General features: G+C 38.6%; 1 protein-coding gene across 1 annotated transcript in view; it reads right to left on the reverse strand.

Moving 5' to 3' along the window:
• The window catches only part of LOC110837456 (uncharacterized), a 516,015-nt gene that overhangs the window by 48,538 nt on the left and 449,800 nt on the right, over nucleotides 1–17,677 (reverse strand). The window lies entirely within an intron of this gene.

Raw genomic sequence — 17,677 nt, forward strand, 5'->3', positions numbered from 1 at the left:
GTCGTTGATGGTACGACGTCGATCTTCGTGAATGGCCTGCCGAATCTTCGTAACATTTTCGGGCGTTGTGCTCGAAGATGGTCGTCCAGAACGCTCGTCATCATCGACAGAGGTTCGGCCATTTTTAAAACGTGAATGCCACACAAAAGTTTGTGCACGACCCATTGCGGACTCCCCAAATGCTTGCTTTAGCATTTCATAGGTTTCCGTAGCCGTTTTGGAGAATTTGGCAAGAGATTCAGGCAGAATCGCAGATGGTGCTTGACAGGCTGACAAAGAAAGATTTCCAGGGATGCTTCCAGGCTTGGCAGCGGCGCTGGGATCGTTGTGTTCACTCCTAGGAAAACTACTTCGAGGGTGATGGATGAATTTAATACCTGAGATAAGTGTACGGGTTTTTATAGGCGCAGTCTTGAAACTTTCCGATCGCACCTCGTATACGTAACATCGAGTGTAAGGGCTAATGTAAGTAATGAATTAATATATGTTGGAGTTGTTGCGTAAAACCACGAAAAATCTCCGTCAATAAAACCAGATCACGTTCCGAGCTCAAACCAGGGATTTTATGAATTTAAAAGAGATTTTTAAATCACCGAATCGCTACATTCGGTTGTCTAAACATTGAACACTGAGATAGCCGGCCTACTACCTTGGGCGTTCGAAAGAGTGAGTCCATCTTCCTACGCTTTTGGGTTAAAATTTAGACGAAACTGTACAGGTCTGTTTCAAAAAATTATTGAATCGATATGAACACAGAGCAGCTATCCGTTTATTAACTAGTATATGAAAATATTTGAATGACTCTTTACCAATGTTTTAACTTGCCCAAATGTAATGCCCAGAGAATTTTCCGGGACTCCGTGAGCCTTCGTTTCTGCAAGATTAACACTCCTTAATGAATACGTTTCGTTTGCGTACAGTCACGTCACGGAGAGTTTGAGTTGCAGGCATTCAGCTAACCTGCGCCATGCAACATACACATCGGCAGGCGAAAGCTCTTTTCGTGCTGCTCTCTGTATGTAGCATGTGGAAGCTTCTGAGTCCATGAAAACTTCCCTTAATTACGGAATGAGGGGTGGGTGAGACTGTGAAGAGGGAAGGTGGGAGGGGGGTTGGAGGAGAGATCGAAACAATGAAAACCCTTCCTGTTTCTAGGGGTGGACTAGTGGTCTGCGTGGTACTTTCTATTTAATTTGGTCCGCAAATAGTTCCACCCAAGCCGCCCGCCCATTTTGGCATTCGTTGACTACAGACTGTTCAAAAAGTTATAAAAATCAAGCCTGCGAAGTTTTTTTTTATATATTTATTCTGTAATTTCATACATTAGACTTCAGATTCGTCAGATCGAAGTGACGTGGTTTAATAAAGACACAGATTATTTGGCTATTTAACGACACTGATCAACATCCAATGAGTTGGGAGGAAAAGTGACTCAACAACAATGATTGTGACTTTTTTTGAAATTACAATTTCGACATTCCGCTGAAAAGAAAAAGTCCAGATTCGAACTGGGTACCTCAAAAACAGGAGCGTTCCGGCTATACAAAAGGGCTCAGTCTGATCTGGAGCAAATTACTGGTAATAGTAAAACAGCCATTAGATTTTTAAATCGGTTCTTAAGTTGTAAATTAAACTCTACTCGGAATATGGTCTGACAGCGAAATTTCATGACCACGATTTGTCGGAAAAGGAAACTTATGAGAACAAATTTAAAAAGTTTTCTCTTATAATTTAAAGGACACATAAAATTATAAACCAATAATTAATTATACAGATTATTAACCTAGTTTTATTTCAAATACTTAATAATATATACTTTAATTACATAACCGCAATTAAGGCATGAGATGTTGATACCCTGCATGGTAATTCAGACTTGACACAGTCCTGACGTAAGATAGTAAAATCCAGCCTCCAGCGACCTAGCCTGACCGTGTAAATTTGAATGTTACTGAATTCTGAAAGTAAAATTGATCATTCCTTTAAAAAAAATGTAATGTAATTTTCGCGTTTATTTGCATATAGTTCGCAAAATTTACTGCGTACAGATTTGGCGCTTATATTAAATAAAACTTCATAAAATCAAAGTCACAAACAGCTTCAAATATTTAAGACTGGTTTGATTGAAAAGAAAATGCTTACGAAGGTCTTTAGCGTAGTTATTTTAAATTACCGCATAATGTCTGTCTGTCTGTGTCTGTCAGAACATTTGTTTTTGTAACAAAACTACTCGGATGTATAACGAAACAATTTTGTGCAAAAATATACGAAATTATTTCTGATTCTTTGTCCTTTGATATCTGTAGTAAAATTATATTTGTTTATGAAACAAACGGACATTAAGAACGATAACATATACAAAATAGCAAAGAACAGACTGTAAGATACCTGTTCTACTTCGATTACACATTTTAATTCTTCTTAATACATGATGATATATAAATATTGTTAACTTTATTCATTAATTTTAATACGCGTACAGGTTTTATGTTATGACGCTTATGTTTCAAAGAAAATAGTTCCCATTACTCGAACACCCATTCACAAATTTTATCCTCCGCATTTAAAATTGTGTTTTATATTTAATTTCCTTCTGCAGATATATTTCTTTTTTGCTCATTTATAAATACAGAGCATGGAATTGAATTCATTTTCCTCTTATCTGCGTCCTGCTGTGGTAACAAAGATAAATTAAGTCTCTCTTCGCCTTTGCACGATACCCTCAAAGTGTAGCAGAGATGTTGGTCTCAAATTATTTTCTGCTCTTTGCGTCATATCATTCTTTATTATAATTTATCGTGTAGGCTGTGTTAACTTGTTTTTGAAGAACTTAAATTCTTGCCGAAACCTTAAAAAAAACCGAACCAATTCCGATTTATTTCGGTGAAACAAGATCATCTTAAATCCTTCATGCGTCGTGCTGTGGCAGACATCGTTAAGAATTTTGCGCCGGAGTATTGCCATCCTGATTGCAGTTATCCGTGGTTTTCCTGGTATCTCCAAGAAATTCTTGAATTGGCCTTGTAATCCTGGGGTCCCGGGTTCGATTTTCGGCGGTGCCCGAATTTATAACTTGTGTTGGGCAAGGCCGTGGTCTAGGCAACACGGAGTTTTCCTCCGTGGCATCCCAACAATTACTCCATTCACACACAGAAGAAGGCAATGGCAAACCACTTCTGGATCATCTGCCAAGAACGTATATGAACAGGTCCCAGTCCGAGAAAAGGATGGAAGGATCCTGTTCATATGGACCTGGACCTGTCGTCAGACAGAACACTAAATAATAATAATCTTAAAACAGGATACATCCAACCTTCCTTCCAGATCAATTCTAAAACATAATTAATAATCATCCTATCTAACGACGTTACACGTGTTATGGTTCAAATAAAAAGACAATTAGCACATTTACTAATAACTTCAATTAATTTAATTCATTACAAAACATTATTATTAACAGATTAACGTTTCTGTGGCTATAGGATGTAGCCAAAAGTGAGATGGATGATAAATACAGAATTTTTGTCAGAAAAACTCTGAAAAGAGTTAACTTCTGACATCTAAGCGGAGATACTAACCCTTGGGGAGGATTCCCATTTTTGTGTCCCAGATTCGATGTGAATGCTATGGAGAGAGAAAACTTGCACGCGTTCCGGTAATCGAATCCCGGTCGCTCAATACGTAGCCAGTCATTCTAAGAACTGTAAGAATAATTCTATTAAGAAGTGAATACACGATCTCAGATATCATTGACGCTACACGATGGACCTGCTTCATGTCTTCTTCTTTATTTCAAGATTAAGCTGTGCACAGACAGAACAGATTCTCTCTGCATGCATAAGAAACCAAGTCTTTTCATAATTCCATACTTGTGGTAACCATAGAAACAGACCATCAGTTTGATGGGCGTCAGACAGACACGTTGTATTACCTGACGTCAGATGGAGGGACTGAAAGTTTTCTTTCTTTCTTTCTCTCTCTCTCTCTCTCTCTCTCTCATGCAGGCAATCTTCCTGACTTTTTAATCCCTTTTTTTCCTTTTCATAACTTCTTGCCCGCCATAGCCGGTATCGTCTTTCGGTTTCCCACGGGACTTGGTTCCACTTCCGGTTTTCCACTCCCTTATCCTCGGCCATTCGTTCCGCCTACATCCGGAGTAAAGAGAAATAAAGAAACGGTAGGAGGCTTAGAACTCCGGCTCCGGAAAAACGTACGACGCCACACACCAACGAGTTCCTTGTCATTCTGTTTACGTCATTGGCTCTGACGTTCATTAACCGCGGAAACAAAACATGTCCAGGCAGACAACATTATCTGCGAAACCACGAAAACTTAAATAACCTCGTGCAAAACGGAACTAGGGACGGGGCAGTTATTAGTAACGATTACATGTCGCAAAAATGTTTTTAATCACCACCCTGTATTATTTTATAAACGACAGATTTATGGAGCACTTAATCAGAATATAAATAATACCAACAGTGAAATTAGTACGAGGAAACCGAAGTAGACCAATGCTTAATTTCCTACTTTCCTGCTAAGTTCTTTCTACTTTACGATTACCCCTTTTCTACCGTCACCTCCTTTAGCACTAGATCTATTAGCTGCCTAATGGCAGCAGCACCTGTAATATGGAACAGTCTGCCATACTTCATGATTAGTGAGACACAGTTTATATATATATATATATATATATATATAGAGAGAGAGAGAGAGAGAGAGAGAGAGAGAGTGAGGGGAGAGAGAGAGGGGGGCAGGTAGATAATAGGCCTACCTTTCCTGTCACTTTACGGTCGTAACTAAGATCCATATTTAATTCTATAACGAAGGAAATTTCCAACAATTCTGTGGTTGCTCTTTTTTCACTTTGTCCACTTTAATATCATTAAGAATGTTCACTGTAAAGTGTAATTTTCCTTTATTTTGACTTAATATTCATTAATGGATAGAATTTTTTGTTTCAAAAGAATGCTGCTTCCTAACTTGTTAGAATCCATCATCCTACGCTTCAGTACACTTGTGTCCTTCGACACATGGGCAACATTCTATGACCAACTTGTTATAAAACATCTAGACCAGTGGTTTTCAACCTGGGGTACGCGAAGACATCTTAGGGGGTACGTGAAATTTTAAAAAAAATATATTATTTTAATATAAACACTGAATAATCAGTAATGTAATTTATTTAATTTATTTTAGATGTAGATTATATACTATGTATAACTTGAATTATACACCAACAACTTTGGGGGTACAAAGTTGAAGAGAAATTATATCTGGGGGTACGCGAACAAAAAAGGTTGAATACCACTTATGTAGACAAGCCCCAAATATCATGTTCTCCTGTCATTTAATAATGAGAAAACATAAAAAACTATATACTGTTACAACTTAGGTCATTAAAGGCGACCTTTTCAGACCTTAAAGACCTATCTCACTTTATTTAATAGACTTTAAATAATTTTTAACGAGGTTCATCTAAATATCAGTTAAGGATTAAGTTCCTTATTCTGAGAAAACGTCGCTTTCTGTTACTAAGATCAGACGATTGATTGTACCTAGCAGAGAGGCGCTGTTAATTTTTTTTAGAAATGCATTAAAATTATATACAAGTGAAATGCAGACTTAATAATCTTCAAAGCAAATGAGACATAGGACGCGGTTATCAACAGGACGTAGAGGTTACTTTATATTGCCATGACTCAATCTTCTGAAATGATGCTCAGGAATTTCTTCTCGTTACACAGCAATGAATCAGTCTTCAAGACTTTGATAATGACATTTGCTCTACGCTGGTTCTACCAGCAGCCATGACTCAGGGTTCAAAAAAGCCTCCTTTACGAAAGAAGAGTTTAACTCGCGCAGGTTGGTGTTAGAGATATATTTCTCTCCTTGATACAAAATATTACATCCCAATGACGCATCAAATCACAGCAAGTTTTTTTTCTTCCCATCTTCAGATCCCACCGCCTGACACCACTCTCTGCCTTCAGTTCAACTCCCGTTGGGATCTCGGAAAGTTTATTACCGTTTAATGACTTTCTCTCATTCCTTCTACCTTTGACAGACCGAAATCTCCACTAGCAGCTCTTTCAGCCCACCCCCCCCACCCCCCAGCAAAGTGTCTGCGAGTCCGTGGAGAATCCGCATTGCACTAGAGTCTCACCGAAACACGACCGCCCTTACTAAAACTTAAAGTTTACAATTTGCCTTCTCAAACAGAATTTTACAGGGCTATATAGTTATTCTTCTATTTAAAAAAAAATTCCTGCTTTATGATGTCAGAATGTTCATAACCATCTTAAAGCAGACATATGGAGAGATCAGAAATCAGTTTAAACCAGTACGTGCCTTCAAATCCTACTTCTCAAGGTATTTATTTAGTGTTCTGCCTGACGACAGGTCCATATGAACAGGATCCTTCCATCCTTTTCTCGGACTGGGACCTGTTCATATACGTTCTTGGCAGATGATCCACAAGTGGTTTGCCATTGCCTTCTTCTGTGTGTGAATGGAGTAATTGTTGGGAAGCCACGGAGGAAAACTCCGTGTTGCCTAGACCACGGCCTTGCCCAACACAAGTTATAAATTCGGGCACCGCCGGGAATCGAACCCGGGACCCCAGGATTACAAGGCCAAGGTATCAAATTTTAATATTATCATCTTTTATTCTTTGCGGTCAGTAAAAACAGGCAGTTCACTTTAATTACTGAGATTATTCAATTCAATTCTTTTTATTAGAGTGCTGCATCAACAGCCAGGCGGCCAATTACAGATACAGCACAAAAACGTAAATACAATAATTCAATTCAATTAATTTATTTAAGTGTCTGCCAACAGCCAGGCGGCCAATAACAGGCAAACACTGATAATACATACAATAATAATGAAATAATAATGAAAAAGATTAACTAAACTTATACATGTACAGTATTAAATATAACTGCCAAATACAGGCAAACCCAAAATAGAAACAATATTATACACAAAGAAAAACAAATAATCCACCTAGGGAACACTTATATGAATGTAAAACGTTAAAGACGTATGAAAATAAAATAACCAAACCATATACAGAACGTCGTGACAGAGTGATTAGCACATCTGCTTTGTATCTGAGATTTCCTGAGCTCAAATGTCGGCCTACAGATTTGATTTCATTCATTTTTATTTTTGGTTTTACGCTCAGACTATATAGCATCAAATGATCGAATGATTAATCATCAACGAAGAGCAGAGGACATCAAAGTGCGCCGTGGCCTATCTTAAGGTAATATGATAGAGGGACTCAGGAAAGAATAAAAACTTCGTACCGGTCTCTGGGCTGAGATCGAAAGCAACACCTCCCAAATACGAAACCAAGGACGTTTCTTTTACGTATCTTACAATTCATCATTCATTAATTATCTGACCATTCGAAGACATCATTGACATCATTGACAACGTCATTAAATAGGTCACAGATAAAAAATACATAAGTAAAATAATCGAAACCATATTAGAATTGCAAACTAACTCAACTCAAGAACGCGAACTCAAAATTTGCCTCGACAGTTTCAGTATTTTCACTTACCATAAATTTAATATTTAGACTTCCATCATTAAATTTAGAGACTAAACTGTGCCTGGAAGAATTTACGGAAATTTGCATACGACAGCAACGCTGATACAGATCTGGCTTTTTGACCTCCGTGCTATACAAGCAGAGATAATCTCAGCGCCTTTTGCACTGGACAGAAAAGACACGACGCCGAACGCGATAATTCTCATACTTTTCATCTGTTCAACATCTTTTCTACGTGCCTATTACCAAGGCGATGTTTTACGGAGAGACACTAGTCCTTATGTACAACTTCAGAAGCGTATTTGTAAAATTAACTAAATAACTAAACGCTAATCACCAATTCATAATTCTAATTTTCTAACATCTGCTGTTAAATTAAGTTTTCATCTCTACCATTAAATAACGCAAGTAACAATTAGCGACCAACCACTGCTTTGTTTCCTGTAGAATCACGTAAATCGACTGTCGGACATCCAGAGCGCGTGGCTGTCGGATGGCTTCCTTGCCATTAGCTAAAGACGTCGCTTCTCGAGAGCCGTCTCTGTTGTCAAGAGAGCGGGGATCTAGGTGTCTCTGTCGTTCTCTAGGTGACTCTTTTGAAGAGGTCTCCGGAGCAATGAGAGAGATCGATCTCTTTTTATATCTCTTGCTCTCTGCAAGCTGAATGTTATTTTCTCGGAGGAAAGGAGATTTCTCTCCGGAAACTACAACTCTACAGCCATCACGAGAGGAAGCCGCAAGTAAGAGAACGAAACTTTTGGAGCCTTGTTTTGGTTTCAGTAACAAGACGCACTAATATCTCCCACGGGGATTTCTCCTACACACTTTAACCCTTACGCTCCCCAGTCCTTGCCTTCCTATATCTCAGTACTGACTTCATACAGGGCAGAAGACGCAAATGAGAAATGGACAATGACGTTAATAAATAACAGTAACGGATCTCAACAAAATCTGGTAGATCACAAACCGCCATATTAAACAAATTACTTGACAAGGTAGAATGACCGAAAAAAATAGGTGAAGTTGAGCATGGAATGAAAATTCTATAAGTTGGGGCACGTATTTTCTACTTACAAGAAAATAATGATTAAATTTTTTTTCAAAATTATATCTCTACGAGTATCAATATTATTCTTTCGGGCGTATTAAAGCAACATTTATTTATAACAAATTTTCACGGAGTTATATTCAATTAATTTATCCATCACCTGTCAACAGTTGTATAATTCCGTTGGTATGGTGATTAATAATAACATTTGTAAATAACTTATGACCCCCATTTAAGTCAACATGAACAGAAAAAATTAACATCTGTAAAATTTAGTGAACCGTTTGTGTGCATTTACAGTAGTAGCCTTACATATTACTATTACGCTAAATTTTCCCGAAATAACCATGAAGATTTTCACCATAACCCAATTTATAATTTTCACATAATTCGTAATAATTACTGTTTTATGCAGACTTTGTACATAACACTGTGATTTAGATATCACCGCCAGACAAAATGCTCGCTAACAGATTTCGGGCGACTGCCATGTTGTTTTTCTATACTGTATAAAAATTACTACCTGAAAATAGCTCTATATTTCCCTAATACCTGTCATCACGTAAAGTTTCTTCACACACCTCATTCAGTGCACATATTATCGTTCACACACTCAAATAATTCAGTACCGTTTGATTGGGTAATGTCAATTCTTAAATTTTACTTGGGTCAAACAAACTACCTGCTCCTTCAATCTTCTGGGTAGTTACATATTGTCCTCCTTACCATTTACAAATTTTAACTCCTGAGAAAGACCTCGCTCAGCGAAACGAACACCGCGGTACTCAAGAACCCCCGAGAATAAAAAATCCAGCCGAAACAGATATTTAAAGGTTCAAAGGACGTGTCCGACTGTGAATGTACGAGGGTCGCTCATTAAGTAATGCCCCACATTTTTTTCCTCAGAACATATTTATTCAAGATGGCTCAAATTTAGTGACAATATAAATCAATGTTTCCTTTACACATACTATTTTTCCACATAGTCCCCATCAACTTGTACGGTTTTACGCCAGCGTGGAACAAGTGCATGCATGCCTTGCCGGTACCAGCTCTTGTCCTGTGCACGTAGCCATGTCCTCACTGCTTGAATCACGCTCTCGTCATCTTCAAATCTTGTTCCGCGGATAGCATCTTTAAGTGGCCCAAAGAGATGGAAGTCGGAGGGTGCCAGATCTGGACTGTAGGGTGGATGGGGTAGCACCGTCCAACCCAATTTGGTGATTTCTTCCCGGGTTCTCAGACTTGTGTGAGGGCGTGCATTGTCGTGCAGGAGCAAAATTTCTGCTGGATGCTTGTGAGGCCGAACTCGTCGAAAACGCTTCTTGAGGGTTTTCAGGGTCCTGATGTACGCGTCTGAATTGATGGTCGCACCTCTTGGCATCACATCCACAAGAATGACCCCATCACTGTCCCAAAAGACAGTCATCATGACTTTTCCGGCGGAGGGAGTTGTCTTGAATTTCTTCTTTCTCGGTGATTGAGGATGATGCCACTCCATTGACTGCCTTTTTGTCTCTGGCTCAAAGTGGTGTATCCAGGTTTCGTCACCTGTAATGATCCGGGACAGAAAGACCTCTCCCTCAGCATCGTATTTGGTTCTCAAAGTGTGCCCGGCTGTATCAGATACACAAGCTTGAAATAATATTTTTGAAATAATGTAATTAGCAAGAATAATTCTTCTGTTTTCTCTCTTGAATATAAACTAAAAATCTGTGAAAGTCAAAATTGTTGAGTTTCAATTTCTGAGGCATAATCATTGACAGTTTAGCTTTCGAAATTACATCGTGACTGAACCACGAGGCTTGAACAATCATGCAAGATCGGTTTCAGCAGTAAAAGACAATCTTCTCGTCTCTTACAACGCCATCTTACATTCCCTGGAGTTAGACAAGGTCAGAGCATATTAAAAGCCGTCTTTTTTGTTTTCGGAATAGAAATATATATAAACTTCGAGTTTTAGTCAGAGATCAAACGTAAAAAAAACTGTGACCTTTCCTGTTCTGATATTTTTCTCTTATTTTGTAACTCGCTGTGACTCCGGACTGAAACTGTTCTTTAATCCGGTCTGAAAGGAGGTAATTGCTTTTCTTGAGATGTGTCGCACGGAGAAAATAATTTGCAATTTGAATCTGTTTATATATAAAAGTACTTATTCTTTTGAATTAATTACTCGGAGCATTAAGCTAGCATCTAATGAAAAATTATGCAAAGTTATTCCTTTATCAGCACAATATTTCCATCATAACAGATTTCTATTTGGTAACCTAAACATCATTAAATTAGGACTAAGGTAAAAGCAATTATTTGTACTTTAACACAGAACTAAATACTACAAGGGCTTCACTGAAAAGCCACTCTCATGATGACTCAGTTGTCCGAGTGTCCATCCATCCATTTTCACACATTGTATGTATTTTTAAGCGAGCACAAAGTTCACTAAATCAACGCATAATGAAAAATTACATTATGTCCGCTTTTCAGGGACGAAATCCTTGTCTGCCCGAAATTTCACCCCACGTGTGATTCAAAAAAACTTATCAAATACGGATCATCAAAGATGATACACGACGTAATTTTTTTTTTTGAAATCTGTAACTTTAATCGTAAGCATTTAAATATTGTCTTTATTTAAAGCTATGTAACGAAAAACAATTTGTGCCCGAATTTATAACTTGTGTTGGGCAAGGCCGTGGTCTAGGCAACACGGAGTTTTCCTCCGTGGCATCCCAACAACTACTCCATTCACACACAGAAGAAGGCAATGGCAAACCACTTCTGGATCATCTGCCAAGAACGTGTATGAACAGGTCCCAGTCCGAGAAAAGGATGGAAGGATCCTGTTCATATGGACCTGTCGTCAGACAGAACACTAAATAATAATAAGATGAGGTGGTCTAGCGGTTAGAACGCTGGCCTTGTAATCCTGGGGTCTCGGGTTCGATTCCCGGCGGTGCCCGAATTTATAACTTGTGTTGGGCAAGGCCGTGGTCTAGGCAACACGGAGTTTTCCTCCGTGGCATCCCAACAATTACTCCATTCACACACAGAAGAAGGCAATGGCAAACCACTTCTGGATCATCTGCCAAGAACGTATATGAACAGGTCCCAGTCCGAGAAAAGGATGGAAGGATCCTGTTCATATGGACCTGTCGTCAGACAGAACACTAAATAATAATAAGATGAGGTGGTCTAGCGGTTAGAACGCTGGCCTTGTAATCCTGGGGTCTCGGGTTCGATTCCCGGCGGTGCCCGAATTTATAACTTGTATTGGGCAAGGCCGTGGTCTAGGCAACACGGAGTTTTCCTCCGTGGCATCCCAACAATTACTCCATTCACACACAGAAGAAGGCAATGGCAAACCACTTCTAGATCATCTGCCAAGAACGTATATGAACAGGTCCCAGTCCGAGAAAAGGATGGAAGGATCCTGTTCATATGGACCTGTCGTCAGACAGAACACTAAATAATAATAATAATAATAATAATAATAGTACGCGTCTGTAATCTTGAGACTTGCAAGGAATGCAGGAAGTTCGAAACGTTAAAGGCTGAAACCCCACATCCTCACCCCGCAAGTCTCAAGATTACAGTCTTACACTGTACACGGCGTTGATACGAGGTAAATTATATCTGGCGTCATGATCATTAGGGTAAAGACGTGCAGATAAAACCGCTCATTCGTGATCTCTGAATTAAATATACATACTTCAAGCGTCTTTACCCCGAGCTACTTCCTTCTACATGACCAGAACATCAGTTTTTGTGTAATCGCCTTCAGTTCATAAAGTTTCTTCATTCTACACTTTTTATACTTCTCACACATCCTTTCCTGAATGAACGAAAAAGGTTCGTGATTTATTTGAAGGTTTCCACCTTCAGTAACTGAAGAAATACACGAAAGAAACCTTAGCCAAGATAGCTGAAAAATAAATGCAATATCGTTGAGTGAAGAATTATCTTGAACCTGAGAAAAGACGATTTAAAAGCGACAACGAAAAGGTATTTAAACTTAACAGGGCTATGATTCTAGAGGAAATACAGGGGTCATATATAACCTTTGAACTTGCAGGTCGGCAGTGACGTAACTCTGCTACTATTAGGTAATTCGAAGAAATCGCAAACACGCCAGTATGAAGTTTTCGCCATAGAAAGTCCACTTACTTACATCTCATTGCATATGCGTACATAGCAGGCAGACTTCACGTGCAGTCGCCTTTGTAAGACAACCCCCAGGAAGACATTTACACATCAGCGTTGCCAGCTCAGAGGTTGACGTGTGACGTAGCAGGCGTTTAATGATGTGTTGGCACTTCATAAACCTCAATAGACTGAATAGGATACGACACAGATTCCACAAGAGCTTGGGATACTTGTGATTCACTTTGTAGTCTGAAGGCCCCTAGATGGCCTTGTGGAGTGATACCACACGCAGAACAACAAGCCTTTTCCACGACGCACTTTCAAGGCCACTCGCGTGTCAAATGATTTCTTCGCATTTAAGGGTACTGACTGTGGAATGTGAGCGATGGGACAGGTTAGCATAGCAGTTATACTACAGATTTGTATTAGAAAAGTACCTGGCACAAATGTTCTGATAGAGATGTTTCATGGTTTCAATTTGTCCAGGCGAATATCGGCTCTGACAGTCTCCTTCCTAACAATGTTTACTCACTGTTCATGATGAATAAATTCTTTTCCCACTGGGAGCTAAGCATTCAACAAAGCTCAAATTACGTCGTCAGACAGATCAATCTACAACGACAATCGACTTGTTTGTTCCTGAGATTAAGTACTTTAATCACGAATACTTGGAAACCGGCAGAGTCAACGCGACCCACAGGTGGGTCAGTCCACTGACTGAAAACCTGAATCACGATAGCAAATGAAGTAATTTACAAAGATAAAGGAGATGGTAAAGTTGCATCATATTGTGATATAATAAATATATATTAAATCTTGTCCGTCTAATCACAATAAATTCTTACTAAATATTAAAATATTATAATAATTAACATTTAAAATAAAGAACATCATATAATATTTTAAATATTTTAAATGTTAATTATTATAATATTTTAATATTTAATAAGAATTTATTGTGATTAGACGGACAAGATTTAATATATAAAGATAAAGGAATAAAATACACAAGGAAGTTCGTAATTACTCTTCACCTCTAGCTGATATGGTATCGAGAGAGAGGAGTGGGCACACTTAAAAGACACAAGAAATACATGCAAAATTTTGGTTTTAAAATGTCAAGGCTTCAGACAAATTTTATGACGTATGGTTATGTTAAAGGATATAATATCAGGACATTACTGGGAAGAAAGTTTTCAGATGTTATCGAAAATTGATATTCGAAAAATTTTGGGTTTTACGATAGAAAATTTACTGAGCAGCTGATCAGAATTTTTTGGTGTTTTAATCAAGAGGATGCGGTATGTAACACAAATAAATGAATACAAAATTTTAGCACTTGAGAGATCTAAGCGTACAAGGGAAAGGGAAGGAGATGTCTTAAGAAACTTAGTGCTAGGTTTTGGAGTGGATTCAGACAGCTCAAGAGAAGAGTCTAGTGCTGAGTTCTTGGGCACACTGCAAGAGACCTTCGCGCTAACATTCACAAAACGGCAGACTCCTTATCCAAATGAGTTTCTCAAGAACAACCCAGCTCCATGGAATTAGTTAAATAACTAATAATTTGTAGCATGAAGTTAGCAATGTTATAATGTTAACAAGAATATTTTAATAAATCGTTTCATGTACAAGTCAAAAGGTTTAGTGTAAGACAAGTTATGTCCCCAGAAGTCATTTTAACTTTTCACATTTATTTCTAAATTTGGTTCAACTTAATGCCATTTCTTCATGGCTTTTAAACACGTAATGCAGAACGTTACATGCATTCTGCAAGACTTCGACTTTTCAGGCAGATCGCTTTAATTCCTATCGGTTCACAAAGATTCATCAGCTGTGGCTAGATTCATATTACTGCCAAAGGCACAGTTTAAAACGTATTATTTATTTTCCTAATTTGTGAAAATCTCAACGTTCAAAACCAGTACCTATTTCATTTTTATGGCAAATTCATAACTTTCGTTATGTGTAGCGTTAAAGGTAGATATATTTTTTTTCTGGACGCTGTAATGGAACTTACTTCCTACACTTTTCGAATGAATTCATAGCGCGAAAGTTCAAATGGTCCTTTAGAAGCCGACGCAGAGAACCATAAGGTCGGAAAAGCTGAGCTACGAGCCCACAAAATGTACCTTACCCACCGTTGTTATAAACATAGGAATAAATTTTGTGAAGAAAATATTTAATTACATCAATAATTCATAGGTTAAATTTCAGAATGAAAAGGAACTCTTACATTGCCGAAAGTCAGGCGATTTCAACAGTTCATATTCAACGAAATAAAAAAAACACTGCATGAAATTTTTGAAAGCGTTTGAATTCCTTAATAACAGAATATAATTACTTTGCATTAAAATAAATACTTTTGATTACTGCTGTCATACTTTCTTTAAATTCATTTTCTTCAACAACTGGGCAACTTTGTGCGTGCTCTGGCCTAAAAACCCTTCATTCCAAGTTTATCTATTCGTTACTTTTCCATAATTTCGTACACTCGTAGTTCCATGCTTCCTCGGACGTAGTAATCTCTTAACTACACTCTATTGTGCATGGAAGTCTCTCTCAACTTTATTTTTTGAAACCTTATACAATACACGCAGCTAACAGCTTTAAAAGTTCACACTTCTACCACGTTCATTTCTTGTCTCTGTCATTCCATACCACAACTCATTACAGAATTTTTAATGACCTCAAATAAATATTCAGATCTCACTCACACGTTATTTGAACGAAGTGTCTGTAATTGGAGTGAGTCTTCTTACAATTATCGAAAATTGTCAAAAGTAATTGATGCTAATTACTTCACCAACAGATAATTAGACCTTCGGGCAACGATTCAAGACTGACTGTCGTACAGCTAGACCTAAACCTCTGAACACATGACACAGATGCTCTGAGCGGTATTCAAACTGTGTTCGAATGATCCAAGGCCTTGGACCATTCTGATCGACCACGCTGCAAATTTTCTACTCTCCTATTGTCACAGCCGGTGCAAAAACTGAAGTTATCTCGAGTCTTTTATGAAATTTTTGATGGGGGTGGTACCCCCTCTCCTTACATTGTCTCATACATCTGCACTTTTTCCTTTTGAAGCCTCATTTACATATAAATAGCATGTTTCTTAGCGAAGCTGGGGCGAAGTCTTGGACTTTCATCTTTGACTTCTCCACTTTCCTTATCACTTGCTCCACCAAATGTCAATTGCTATGACAACTACATCATTTGTTTTTCCAACAGTATTTTCTTTAGCACGTATTAACTACAGAGGAATAGCAAGGCGGTGTTTTCATGGCGTGTTGCGTTTCCCAGGGGTGGTGACACTTGAAACAAAATCTCTTAACTACGACACCCCCAGCCAATTAGCAACTGAAAACATTTTCTTTTGAAGTACGAGTAGATTACTTCGACTATTATGTCGCATTTAAATTGGTTCATCAGAACTACGGGGAAGAAGGAAATAAGACTAGCAGAAGGAAATCGATATACAGGTATCGATAGCTTTATATGCGACATTACAGTTTAAAATAGTTTAACTTTTACTTTGGTAAACATGGACAGTCAGTTATATCTTAAACCCAATCAGTGCTGTGAGGCTGGTAAGTTATGTTACCGAAATAATTTCATTAAATTTCCTAGAAGTGAACAAAATATTTAAAACATTGGTGCATGAAATAATTGCTCCATGCGGACGTTCTCAAAAATATTTCTTCCTCTGAGGCTTTACAGTAAGCGTATTTTTGAACTTAATGCATTCTAAATGCCTGCCCAATTCACCTTGATTGCATTATCATTGTCGCGTTCCCTGTATGGGGATCGGCAGAGTTTAGTTTGATGTGATCTAAGCAGTGCTTCGAATGGTACAGCAAATAGTTGAATTATTTACAGAAGTCAGCAAAGCGTGTTTCCTTGTAGTCGCTAGACCTTGCCTCGTGGTTGGTATTCTGCCGTAGTTTATTGGCACTACTGTCTGATTTAGTTGGGTAATGGACGTGTGTCAACATGTCGTTTCTGTGTTACAAGTAGCCTTTATCCTGTTTGCAGGCTGAGAAATAATATCGGAGAAACAGAGTTACAGAATATCACAAAACACATGCGGTGCTCTACGGTAGCTTGAAACTGTGTGAATATTAATAACGTACCAAAACAATGCTCGCTTGTATCAATAAACAATAGTGAACTTTTATAAAAAATTATCATATACGTAGACACATATATATATATATATACCAACTGTGTAAGTATGCAACATAGAACAATCTACAACAAATATCATACTCAACTAACTAACTAACTAACTAGATGGCTTACCGAACCCGAAGGTTCATCACCGAACTAACCAAAGCCCTCCAACGGACCCAGTCTCCTTCAACTCCTATCTCCCATAGATCCCGAGTGACATTACCCTCCCATCTACGTCTAGGTCTCCCCAGCGGTCTCTTCCCCTCAGGCTTCCCAAATAGTGGACCCAACCAACCAGATGGCTTACCGAACCCGAAGGTTCATCACCGAACTAACCAAAGCCCTCCAACGGACCCAGTCTCCTTCAACTCCTATCTCCCATAGATCCCGCCTGAGATTATCCTCCCATCTACGTCTAGGTCTCCCCAGTGGTCTCTTCCCAAATAGTGGACCCAACCAACCAGATGGCTTACCGAACCCGAAGGTTCATCACCGAACTAACCAAAGCCCTCCACCAGACCCAGCCTCCTTCATCTCCTATCTCCCATAGATCCCGCCTGACATTATCCTCCCATCTACGTCTAGGTCTCCCCAGAGGTCTCTTTCCCTCAGGCTTCCCAAATAGTGGACCCAACCAACCAGATGGCTTACCGAACCCGAAGGTTCATCACCGAACTAACCAAAGCCCTCCAACGGACCCAGTCTCCTTCAACTCCTATCTCCCATAGATCCCGAGTGACATTACC

Source organism: Zootermopsis nevadensis, unplaced genomic scaffold (assembly GCF_977971745.1).
Source record: "Zootermopsis nevadensis isolate Lab colony 2312 unplaced genomic scaffold, Znev_1.0 Znev_ptg000006l, whole genome shotgun sequence".
In the NCBI taxonomy this organism is placed as follows: Eukaryota; Metazoa; Arthropoda; class Insecta; order Blattodea; family Termopsidae; genus Zootermopsis; species Zootermopsis nevadensis.